At 42.9% G+C, this 13,732-nt stretch overlaps 1 protein-coding gene across 2 annotated transcripts in view; it reads right to left on the bottom strand.

Moving 5' to 3' along the window:
• Positions 1 to 13,732, bottom strand: part of LOC129862466 (nuclear receptor ROR-alpha A) — a 311,180-nt gene that overhangs the window by 116,642 nt on the left and 180,806 nt on the right. The gene's annotated exons all lie outside the window — the stretch shown is intronic.

The raw sequence follows: 13,732 nt of genomic DNA, 5'->3' as shown, positions 1-13,732 counted from the left end.
TACGTTCTTAATCCGTTACACCTAACTTAACACCTAACGCCACATGGCTGTGTTGCTATGTGACTGTGCTGCTGTGGCCCTGTGGTTCTCCTGTCTCTTGGCTAGGTCACAGAGATCATAGAGGTCCCATGCAGGCTCAGGGCAGTGGTGTGACTGGCCCACCTACAGCCCTCCTACTGAAAAACCCATAGCAACAACCCTGGCAAGGTTGCTCAAACCCCACGGACAGCATCCAGATCATGATTTTTTTGTATTTTTTTACTATTCAAGTCTAGAATACAAATTTGCACAAACACTATAATGCCCCCATGTGTGACCTCACAGGGCCTATAGTCTGTACATGAGTAAGTCTGTTCCCCAGAGCGGAAGACAGGACGGCGGCGCTGTGACTTCACTCTGAGTCAGACGTGTGTTTCTGAGGGTGAGGCAGAAAGGGAGTGGTACTGGCAGTCCTCAGCCTTCCCCCCTTCGGGTGTCAACTCATCTGATGAGCCTCCCTGGCCCCAGCTTTGTCTCCGGCTGCAGCCGCTCTCGTCTGCAGCGTGGGCCTAATGCCCTGAGAGTCCGACGAGGGCCAGCGCACAGGCAACCATGGGCCCCAGGAGGCTCCGATGCTCATGCTTTGCAGGGCGAAAGAACACTAATAGATCCCACTTGTCATGCGGAAGCAATGGCTAATTTTTCTACAGCTTGCATCTGAAACTCAGGGGATGGCGGGCTGACATGATTCAATAATTCTCCGGCAACTGGCCGGAGATAACAATGTTTCAGACATGTTTGAGGGGAAACGAGTCAAAGAGCAACGAGGGGGAAAACAAATACTGTAAGCTTGTCAGCTCTCTGTACACAGACACACATTGGATATCAGGTCCATTGAGCAGAAAGAGAGAGGGGAAAAAGCAGCCTAGGGGCCATGTCTCTGTGATCAGGCTACAGCATTGTTCCAGTGCTCACGGCCAAACGAATTGTCCAACTGAGTCATTACACAAGAATAAAAAACAATCGGTAATCCTCCTTTTAATTCCAGATCTCAATCAACTAAGGGTATTCAGTGTTAGCCTCAGAGGCCATGAGGGAGTGGTGGAGTCAAGGTGTTGTAAGAGGTTCCATGTAAGGAACCTCTCTGGTTTCATGTTGGGGATATACAGTATCAGGGGCTTTTTCCTGGCTTCTCTTCAGATCTTACAAACTGTATTATAGACACATAAAACAGACATTTTGAGACTTTGTAAATCGGGCTCTGGTTATTGTTAGACATACGATACTAAAGTATGAGATATACTCCAGCTATTTCAATGAAAATGCACAACACAATTTCACACTTCGAATGTAAGGAAATTGGTGGAAAAAGCATGGCTGAGTCACATTCTTTCCATTAGATCACAATATTAAATCAGCTCACTGTTCCGTAAAAGTTGGAAATGTATCTCAACATTTTGTTTCCCCCAGAAAAAGCATTAGACCAGATACAACTAAAGAATGAACATTGTGAACCCTTAGATAAGGGGATAGTCACTCTCCAGAGCATTGCTTGTAATAGTGGAAGTGGACAAACTAAGAAGTACAGTAAGAGCAGATTTTGTTCTCTTTCAGTTCCTAATTCTCTGAATATGGCTGAGGTCCAGCAACTAGTCCAGCAACTCTGTGTGACTTAATCCCTGCTCTCCCTGTTTCTCCTTACACTGCACCAGTGGTTCTCAAACTGGGGGCTCGCAATAAGGTTTTGGGGGGTCGCAAATTTGAAACTGAATGACGAAAATACATATTCTAATAGGCTACATATACAATTTGTATTTTATATGTATACCTTTGCCTGATCTATCTGGTTATTAACATAGACCTACGTTATTGCACATAATTATTCTCTCAATAAACATCTCATCTGTGCTTCAGAACTAAAAAGTTGTGTGTCTTGACTGTTCATCAGCATTGGTGCGCAAAGGCAGGTGTGCCCATATCCAGATTAGTGACCGAAAAGAACTGGTTTCATTTTATCCAGTTCTGCCTGCCAAAAACAGTACATTTATATTATCCAAATATAATACAGTTAGCAATCTGCTACAGATGCATCTTTGCCAGAACCTGGCAATTTAATTGATAATTTTCACATTTCAGATATGCCTAGTTTGGGTCGCTACTGGATATATGTCTAAAGGTGGCTGTAGCATTGAAATGCCTTCAGTACTTACGGGATGAAGATGTAACATACTCTGATGAATTTGTTACGATATTTGTGAGGTAGAAAAAGGCTACAGATAGACCATGCTTTCCAACCTCTGCTCCATACAGGTAGGCCATATGATCCTGCTTGATCTGGACTCTAGAGAAATGACATATCCGTAATTGATATTGGTTGCTACCATAAATGACTTTCAGCTCAAAATGCAGGTGGAAAACAGAGTTAATTTCTATATATTGCATTCTGAAAATGCATCACCGTTTATGGCTGTATTGACAGGCTACATTTGCGTAACAATTGTGCATTTGCGAGCTTTGACACTCCTTTTTAGGGGTCGTGGGTCAAAAAGTGTGAAACCATTGCACTAAAACATACCACACTACACTACATTATACTACCCTACATTACACTATCCTATACTACACTACATTACATTATACTACCCTACACTACTCTACATTATAAACTGGGTGGGTCGAGCCCGGAATGCTGATTGGCTGACAGCAGTGGTATATTAGACTGCATATCACGGGTATGACAAAACATATATTTTAACTGCTCTAATTATGTTGGCAACCAGTTTATAATAGCAATAAGGCACCTCAGGGGGTTGTGGTATATGGGCAATATCCAGGCACTCCGCTTTAAGTCGTGCATAAGAACAGCCCTTAGCCGTGGTATATTGGCCATAAACCACGCCCCCTCATGTCTTATTGCTTAATTATACGACACTACATTATACTACATTACATTATACTAAACTACATTATACAATACTACATTATACTAGACTACAATATGCTACATTATACAACATTACTCTATATTACCCTACATTATACTACCCTACAGTCCTCTACACTACATTACACAAAATTGTACTCCACAAAATTATACTACATTACATTTAACTGCACTACATTATATTACACTACATTATACTACACCACATTACACTGCATATATTACACTACACTACATTATTCTACACTACATTATATTACTCTACACTACATTATACTACACTACACTACATTATATTACTGTACACTACATTATACTACACTACATTACACTATACTACATTACATTATACTACACAACATTACACAACACTACATTATACAACACTACAATATACTAAACTACATTATACTACACCACATTAAACTACATTATATTACTGTACACTACATTATACTACACTACATTACACTATACTACATTACATTATACTACACAACATTACACAACACTACATTATAATACACTACATTATAATACACTACATTATACTACACTACATGAATGTACAATACACTACATTATATTACATTATACTACACTGCATTATACTACACTACATTACACTACATTATATTACCCTACACTACACTACATTATACTACATCACATTATATTACATTACACTAAACAACATTATATTATACTACACTACACTACATTATACTACACTACCCTATACTACACTACATAATTTTTTTAAATGTTTTATTTCACCTTTATTTAACCAGGTAGGCCAGTTGAGAACAAGTTCTCATTTACAACCTCATTTACAACCTGGCCAACATAAAGCAAAGCAGTGCGACACAAACAACACTGAGTTATACATGGGATAAACAAACGTACAGTCAATAACACAATAGAAAAATGTACATACAGTGTGTGCAAATGTAGTAAGATTAGGGAGGTAAGGCAACAAATAGGCCATAGTGGCAAAATAATTACAATTTAGCAATTCAACACTGGAGTGATAGATTTGCAGAAGATGAATGTGCAAGTAGAGATACTGGGGTGCAAAGGAGCAAAAAAATAAATAACAATATGGGGATGAGGTAGTTGGGTGGGCTATTTACAGATGGGCTATGTACAGGTGCAATGATCGGCAAGCTGCTCTGACAGCTGTTGCTTAAAGTTAGTGAGGGAGATATAAGGCTCAAGCTTCAGTGATTTTTGCAATCGGTTCCAGTCATTGGCAGCAGAGAACTGGAAGGAATGACGGCCAAAGTAGGAGTTGGCTTTGGGGATGACCAGTGAAATATACCTGCTAGAGCGTGTGCTACGGGTGGGTGTTGCTATGGTGACCAGTGAGCTGAGATAAGGCGGGACTTTACCTAGCAAAGACTTGTAGATGACCTGGAGCCAGTGGGTTTGGCAACGAGTATGAAACGAGGGCCAGCCAACGAGAGCATACAGGTTGCAGTGGTGGGTAGTATTTGGGGCTTTGGTGACAAAACGAATGGCACTGTGGTAGACTACATCCAATTTGCTGAGTAGAGTGTTGTAAATTTTGTAAATCGCCGAAGTCAAGGATAGTCAGTTTTACAAGGGTATGTTTGGCAGCATGAGTGAAGGATTACACTACACTAGATTACATTATACTACACTACAGTACACTTCCCTACACAACATTATACTACACTACCTTATACTACACAAAAGTACACTAAACTACATTATATTATATTACATTACACTATATTATACTACACTACATTACACTACACTAAGGTACACTACATTATACTACAATACATTCCATGGCAGTACACCACATTATACTACCCTACACAACATTAATACTACACTAACCTACACTACACTACATTCTATTACACTACATTAAATTACATTACATTACACTACATTATACTATACTACACTACCCTACATTATATTACACTACATAACACTGCATTATTACATTACAGTACACTACACTACCCTACATTATACTACACTATCTTACACTAAACTACCATACACTTCATTTTACTACACTACATTACACTAGCCTACATTACACTACACTACCGTACAATGCACTTCACTACAATGCTCTGCACTACACTACACTGTATGTCAGCCCCATCTGAATCCTGCCGGCTCAGTCCTATCAGCTATCAGTCTTCCATCCTCCCCAAATCACAAACAGCCATTATGTCAATGTCACTAAGAGATATGAAAATCGTTACACCAAAGATTTACTTGGACATAGAGGAGGAAATCATTACTGTCTCAAAACAGTTACATGCTCGCTTAGAAAAATGGCCTGTTGCTAGGCAGGGGAGGGGAGAGGAGGAAGGGGTGGAAAGCTAGCCCACTTCCTCTATGTGTCATTCAGAGAACTCTGATTGGAGGTGGCATGGGGGAAGGGGCCGCAGAGCCAATGAGTGAATCAGGCTGTGGGAGGGGAGGGTGGGGCTAGGCTCTGGGCACTGACATTGGTGATGCCTGCCAGTGTATGTCTACTCTACTGGATGGCAGGTTCAGAGGTCACTTTGTAGGTGAGTCTCTCCTTGGCAGACAGACAATCTAACACAACAAGCTTGTCATTAAAAGACCAAAGTAGGGTGTATACAAATCAATGGCCATTACAGTGATGTTCCCTTTAGTCAATACATTTTATTAGCGTTTCATTTTGTTACATGAAACTTCCCTCATTTGATTACTGAATTATCTAGTAGAGATTACCATTTGTCACAATGGAAGGAGGGGACAGCTGTCACCTGGAAGTCTTTGATCATTCTGATTCCACCTCAGAGTGGTAAACATTCACAGCACACATTCTGCTCCTCAACATGTTCTCTCCAGTCTCTTCTCATGAGAATCGTCCCCTCGTCAAATCTGAAAGGAGACTGTGTGCAGACGGCTGGAGGTTAACCTCCACCACATCTATCTGCAGGGGGGCACACATCCTGTAAACATGCCACTGAAACAGGAGTGAAGCGGGCAGGGGAGCGGGCTGGGGCCAGGCATCGGAGTGGTGCTTCTCCAGCACTGCAGCTCAAAGTGACAGCACTGTAATGAAGTCTGAGGCACGCGACAGGCCGTATGTCATAATTTCAGGTTCCTTAAAGCTTGACAGGGAATGATTATCATGGATGGTTATTGTCGCCCTCCCTCCCTGGGAGACGCCGGTGCGCTCAGGGGTTGTTGCACCGTGACATTCAAAGTTACAGTCTCCTTCATATAATGGAGCTGTCCTCTCAGCACGCTAATGGGAGCGATTCATTTAACCTGTGCCAGAAACACACAGACGAGGAAGTTCCTAATGCGAGGCCCCTCCCGTGGGGACGTCACACTCTCCCCCTGGCTGCTCTCTGCCTTCCTGCTGCTTGATTCATTGACTGGAGCTCCTCACTTATCATCATTCACTGCTCAGTCTGGGGAGACATGGAGGCACACTTCCTCCAGTCCGCTTCCCGCTCCGCTCTGCTCAGCACGCCAACGCTCCACGCCCAACACGCACAAGGACACGGCCAGCACGGATCAGACCAGGCCAAACCAGCACAGCAGTCCCAGATACAGGAGGCCCCACACACTGGTGTCAGGTAGGGAGTAGAAGTATTCTCCTGGAATCATGGGCTATTGGATACAGGTACTCAAAGCCCATCAGAGTCCATTACTAGGGCCCTCTTATCTAATACACATCGAAACTGTAGATACCATTCACTTTCAAAGTAGTTTACTTCCAAATGATCATTCCATACAGAGAAAAGAGTACAATATACTGTATTGAGTTCCCAATACAATGAATAATTACATACTATACACAATACGCTGTAAGAGCTCAATTAGGGAGATCAGTGCAGTGTTCTAACTTTGGCAGTCTTTAGGAAGGCTAAGTTTCATACACAAAGTAATTCCAATAAGCGTCCCTTCTGCAGTGACACACTTAGCCTTATTATACTGGTATAAACTATAAATGCAAAAATGTAATGATTAAAAAAGCATAATGATTCTAATCAGCTGCCCCCTAATATACTAAAACACTTAATCCATGGAGAGGCCAACTATCTGGGGAGGCGTAAGAGAAAAATGACTTCTCTGTCTCCAGGCGCTGTTATTTCTGGTCATTTCTAATTGGTTTTAACTAAAAGCAACCACTCAGAGAGCTCAACAGGTTACTCCAATGCATCGCTATGGAATTATCTGCAAATAGAAGATTTACATCCAAATTAGTTTTAGAGGACACCACAATTGTCTTTCAAGAGAAGAGAGGAGAAAGAGGGAGAAAAAAACAAGCCTATATTTCTCCATATATTTCTCTTTAATATATTTCTCTAAGCCTGGATATCTGAAATGATCAGTGACCCACTGATCACCAGATAGAGCCCTTGCAGACTCTTCCCTCCCTACAGTATTTTTGCCAGACTCCTGTACGGTTCTCCCCCAGGGTAGTTCTGCTTTATTGGTCCTGTGAGTCTCCAGGTGAACCCTCAGTGCTGTGTGTTTGGAGCTGTGTGGTGGCTCGTGAATTATACATAGTGGCAGAGGAATAGACGTGGCCCAGGAGGGCCACGGGAACAGCAGGCATGGCTGGGAGGCAGATTGAACACTCTGACAGAATTTTAATTGTACCGCAGGGAGTGGAGCGATAAGCGCTATTGTTATTGGTGAGAAGCCGCAGCCTAGGTTCCCTCAGCTGAGTGCTTAAACAAATGGTGAGCGTCACCAGACAGTCCCGTAACGCTGCCGCAACGTTCCCGGCCTTAATGAGGGATTGCGTGGCAATTTTGTTAGAGGCCATCGAGTGGAGGAAGGTTCAGAACAACAATGCAATATTAATATTTACAATGATAGTAAATAAGTTGTGAATCTTTAACACCGTAGCTGACTGCCAAGTGTTGTTTTCTAACACACTCAGAGGAACAATAAAGGTGAGCAGAGTTTCAAGAAAAGTACTTGAAGAAAAAATATATAATCAAATCAAATCAAATATTATTGGTCGCATACACATATCTAGTAGATGTTATTGTGGGTGTAGCGAAATGCTTTTAAAAATGAACAACTTCCTTTTCATTAAAAAAAAGTCTGGCATTTTGTTCAATGTTTCTGTGTGATGCTCTGTTGAGTTGTGCTGGGGAAAAGCCAAACGACAGTGTTTCTCCTGCTTTGAAATGCTTTTCTTTGATCCTGCCTGTAATGTAACTCCCCTCTGAGAGCTGGTCCCTGGAGGCCAGAGGATACAGGAAGCCCCTCAGCGCTGGTCAAAGTGAGGCCAGGGGCACAACACAGGCAGGCTTCTCTGTGTTTGGAGTATCTGAGCAGGCAGTTCCCGGTTCTCAGTAATCTCCCTAGGATCCAGCCTGAACCACATATGAAACCCAATACCATCTCAGCCTGAACCATAAATACAGCCCTTCCAGACCACCCTGATGCACTGTACTGCACACCAGCCTGCATTGACCACTACTGGATGCGTTCATAGGCTCACACAAAACAACACAGTTGGACTCCATGGATTCTAGAGTACATACTTCCTCGCAAGGATTATAATAATATATATGACAAACAAACATTACAGTAGTAAATGTATGCTTTTATTTATCGAATGATATGGTGTATCTCAAGTGCTCGCCAAGGGTCACCCACAAAAGCCAGAGCAGAACTAACCTAACGTAGCAGATGTTGAAACATACTGGTCTTGATGAGAAGAAAAAAACTATTAGGGAGGTTCTCTTCTGCACTGCTCAACCAATCCAGTAAATGTGGAGGAGGAGTTACGATGGAGTGTTGCTGCAACATCCGGTGGATCGTGAATTATACATGACTCGGGAGAGGCTAGAGCAGAACTGGACATGAGAGAGGAAACAGAATGTCCGTCAGTCTGAGGGTTAGAGGCTGTGACCTCTGACCTAGGTTCAGAAAATGAATTCCTGCTAGAATGTACTTTCTTTCTGTGAAACACACACAGAACAATCATTTCTTCAGACTTTTAACAGGAATACCTAGAATAGGAAGACCTTGAGATCGTCGAGAGAATGGAACTGAACGGTGGCCAGAAAAGTTAAGCGAGCAAAGGGCTCATACACTTCTCGCTATAGCCAATCTCCTCCCGTCCTCACTGGAAAGGAAAGCCAACATGCTTACACATTCCTGCATCACCTCAGAAAGGTTACAGAAGGAAGTTCTCCCAGGTTCAAGCTGAGACCCAGACAACCCAACCGTTCCCTGAGGATAAGACCTTATTAATTCAGAAGTTCAGAATTAACTGAATCCTACACATGTAGCAATGTAATACATATATATTATTCATACTGGAGTTAATCATATCGCAGTCATTAAATGTCAAACTTGCAATACTAGATAATTTTTTTGCAATGTGCTCCCTTGGGCTAACCTATTCAGTAGGCCTAGAAAAATAACTAACAAAGGAGATAAAGCTCTCCGATCACCCTTTTCAAAGCTACGGGTTCTTCTCTGTGTGGTCTGCTGTTGTTGTGCATGTGCAGCACTAAGGATGTCTCGCCACACAGACATCTCTACAGGAAACCACAAAAGCAGTTCACATGCTATTAGACTGCGTTTCCCAGAGGTCTATATCACTATCACAGATATCATGCTGCTAGACTGCGTTTCCCAGAGGTCTATATCACTATCACAGATATCATGCTGCTAGTGAGGTGCTCATCAGACTGACCTGTCACAATCCTGATAAGAATCTAGTCTCTGGACTTCTCACCTGTCATGTACAACATATTTTATCTTCATATCTACCCCTGCAAAACTCTTTCCTTCCAATTCTTACAAGTCAAGATAGGCCTACAGTACTATATTTATAACATGTTGTACACAAAGGAACTGCTGTGTGCACTGATAGTCTGTCCCATGACAAGTAGTTAACAGAGCTGTCCAGCAGGTACCTATTTCAAAATGACACATTAAGGAGGCAAAGAAAACCTCTGAAGATTTTTCAAAACGACATACATTTCATACCATCACTCTTATCTAGTATTGGGTAGGTCACGTGGAGGAACTCTGGTCCATAAGTATAAATGCTGAGCAAATAGGCACGTGTCTACTGAGTCCATTGAGAAGCTTCTTGTTACGTATGTGTCCTCCCAGGTCTCAGAAGAGTGGACGGAAGTGTGTGCTGATAAGGACTTGTCTGTAATTGTTCAGAAGGGAGAGAGTAGGCCAATAATGCAAACTGGCCTTCTGAAGCCTCCCATGTAATAACACATCCTGGGAGATGAATTACATGTCCGTCAATACTCTAATTAATATCCTGCTCTTATTGAACACTTTCTGCTGCTTGAAACAGGGAGAGGCAGCAGCGTGAGAGTTGTCTGGAGGTTTGTGAGCAGCACTGGAGAAGAGAGAGAGAGAAAGACAGAAAGACAGAGAGACAGGGCGAGAGAGAGAGAGAAATAGAGCAAGAGCAAGAGAGAGAGAAACATAGAGCAAGAGAGAGAAAGACAGAGAGAGAGCGAGAGAGAAAGACAGAGAGCGAGAGAATTAAAACAACAGCAGATGTAAGCTCACTACACTTGCTGCTACAGCAAATCACTGCAGTCATGGCTGGCATTTAGTGCGCCATCTATTTTTCATGTATTTCATAATTAAAACCTGCGCGTTCTGCAAGCTCTCCATGTTCCATCCAGATCAAAGGTAGTCCTATTAACAGGGGGTTCATCACAGGAGCCACTCTTCCATTTCCAGGCAACAGAGCCTTGCTTAAAGCACAAATATCCTCTAATTACACACATGTGTGATACGGGGAAAGCTAGGGAGCTGGACTATGATTAATACAACACAGATCACAGTTCCCCCTCTGTTTTTCAAAGCTACCACAACATAGGACTTTACACACACGACTACTATATAAACCATCCACGGGAGATACAGAGCTGGATGAAAGACTGAATAGATATTTCACACTGCTACAGTAGCGGTGGTGTAGATGAATGCTGCTTCAGTGTCCTGCCTCTTCTCCATGTAAATCTAATGAGAGGACGGGACTGTAGAAAGTCACACACAGCAGAGACACAGCTCTTCCTTACTGTGAGAAGAGGGGAAGTTAGCCTCTTTCCAATTGTGTAATCAACGGAATGTGCTGTGCTTATCTATTTGTCCCATTGACTCCTAAGTAACACAAACCCACAGGGCTTTCCGTCTGCCTGTGACACTCTTTCCACCACAGAAAATCAGCTGACTAACACAGGAACACAATCCCATCTCCTGCAAAATGAAACCTGCTCAGGTTGATGTTAATTCTATAATAGTTACCATATTATAATACTAATTAGTAGTGATTTCAGTATCCCTTTCATCATTTACAACTATTTCATCCTATCCATGCAGATATATCACAGCGCAAACTGCAAAAATATGCCATGAACAACAAATTAATACTGTAGAAATTGTAAATGGTAAAATAGACAGCCCAGCAGAGTTACTGAATGTCCTTACCCTTTTGGCCTCATTATTTTACCATGTCAGAAACAAAACTTGACTACGGGTCATATGACAACAATGCCATTATAAGGTCCTACATTTCCTTCATTCCTACAGTACCAGTCAAAAGTTTGGACACACCTACTCATTCAAGGGTTTTTCTTTATTTTTACTATTTTCTACATTGTAGAATAACAGTGAAGACATCAAAACAATGGAATCATGTAGTAACCAAAAAAGTGTTAAACAAATCAAAATATATGTTACATTTTAGATTCTTCAAAGTAGCCACCATTTGCCTTGATACTCTTGGCATTCTCTCAACCAGCTTCATGAGGAATACTTTTGCGGAGATCATCCGTTCACCAACTCTGCATCTCACAAAGACACGGTGGCTGGAACCAAAAATCACACATTTGGACTCATCAGACCAAAGGTCAGATTTCCACCGGTCTAATGTCCATTACTCGTGTTTCTTGGCCCAAGCAAGTCTCTTCTTCTTATTGGTGTCCATTAGTAGTGGTTTCTTTGTAGCAATTCAACCATTCAGGCTGTATCACATCCAGCCGTGATTGGGAGTCCCATAGGGCGGCGCACAATTGGCCCAGTGTCGTCCGGCTTTGGCCCTGGTAGGCCCGTCATTGTAAATAACAATTTGTTCTTAAAATACTTGCCTAGTTAAATAAAGGTAACTCTGTGAAAACTTTATTTGGGCTGCAATTTCTGAGGCTGGTAACTCTAATGAACTTATTCTCTGCAGCAAAGGTAACTCTGGGTCTTCCTTTCCTGTGGCGGTCCTCATGAGAGCCAGTTTCATCATAGCACTTGATGGTTTTTATGACTGCACTTGAAGAAACGTTTTAAATTCCTGACATTTTCCGTATTGACCTTCATGTTTTAAAGTAATGACGGACTGTTGTTTCTCTTTGCTTATTTGAGCTGTTCTTGCTATAATATGGACTTGGTCTTTTACCAAATAGGGCTATATTCTGTATATCACCCCTACCTTGTCACAACACAATCTGATTGGCTCAAGGCGGCAAGAAATAAAGCAAATTATCTTTTGACAAGGCACTCCTGTTAATCGAAATGCATTCCAGGTGACTATCTCATGAAGCTGGTTGAGAGAATGCCAAGTGTGTGCAAAGCTGTCATCAAGACAAAGGGAGGCTACTTTGAAGAATCTCAAATATAAAATATATTTATTTAACACGATTCAACAACGGGAAAGGGAAAGGGAGATACTGTAACGAGTATTACCGAAGGTGGCCTTCCTTCCTGTTCGAGTGGCGCTCGGCGGTCGTCGTCGCCGGTCTACTAGCTGCCACCGATCCTTTTTTCCTTTTCGTTTGTTTTTGTCTAATTGATTTCACCTGTTTAGTGTTTGGTTGTTAGGGTGGGGTTATTTAAGTTCGTTTAGCCCGTTTATGTTTGTGCGGGCTTGTTTCTCTGTTTGTATGTTGAGGTTGCTATTTTTCATTGGGATTTACCACAGACTGAATTTATGTTTCCAGTTTTGGACTTTATTCAGGTTGGAGTTGTACGCCAATGTTTTTTTGACATTACCAGTTGTATTTCTGGGTGGACATTAAAAGTGGTTTTTTTCCCGTTACCTTTGCTCTCTGCGCCTGACTCCTTACCTTTATCCTCATCGAGCGTAACAGAAGCCCGCACCCACGAATGGAGCCAGCAGGAGCAGCGACCACCCCTCTCCCCACGATGGAGGAGAGAGTCCTTCATCACACGTCCATCCTTCATCGTATTGGATCAGCAATGGATCTTATGATGGAGAGGATGGATCGTTGGGAGAGGAGTGGTCTCCCTACAAACACTACAAGCCCACCTACCCTCCCTCCAGCACCATTACCATCTCCTCCAGCGGGACCCGGTACCAGCGCGTTGCGTATTACGCCTCCTAGCCAGTACGATGGAGCGGCGGCGGGGTGCCAGGGATTCCTGCTACAATTAGACCTGTACCTGGCCACCGTTCGACCGGCCCCTCGGATGAGGAGAGCGTGAGTGTCCTCGTCTCCTGCCTGACGGGTAGAGCCCTAGAGTGGGCCAATGCAGTTTGGAACGGGGCCGACTCAGCGAGGGGTCACTACCCGGAGTTCACCCGCCGTTTTCGGGTCGTGTTTGATCACCCTCCAGATGGCCGAGCGGCGGGTGAGAGACTGTTCCATCTACGACAGGGGACGAGGAGCGCGCAGGACTTCGCGCTGGATTTCCGGACCTTGGCTGCTGGAGCAGGATGGAACGACAGGGCCCTGATAGACCATTACAGGTGTAGCCTGAGAGAGGACGTCCGCAGAGAGCTGGCTTGTCGGGACACTTCGCTAAGTTTGGATG

The sequence above is a fragment of the Salvelinus fontinalis genome, chromosome 9 (assembly GCF_029448725.1).
Source record: "Salvelinus fontinalis isolate EN_2023a chromosome 9, ASM2944872v1, whole genome shotgun sequence".
NCBI classification, from domain to species: Eukaryota; Metazoa; Chordata; class Actinopteri; order Salmoniformes; family Salmonidae; genus Salvelinus; species Salvelinus fontinalis.
This window is presented reverse-complemented; position numbering and strand designations above follow the sequence as displayed.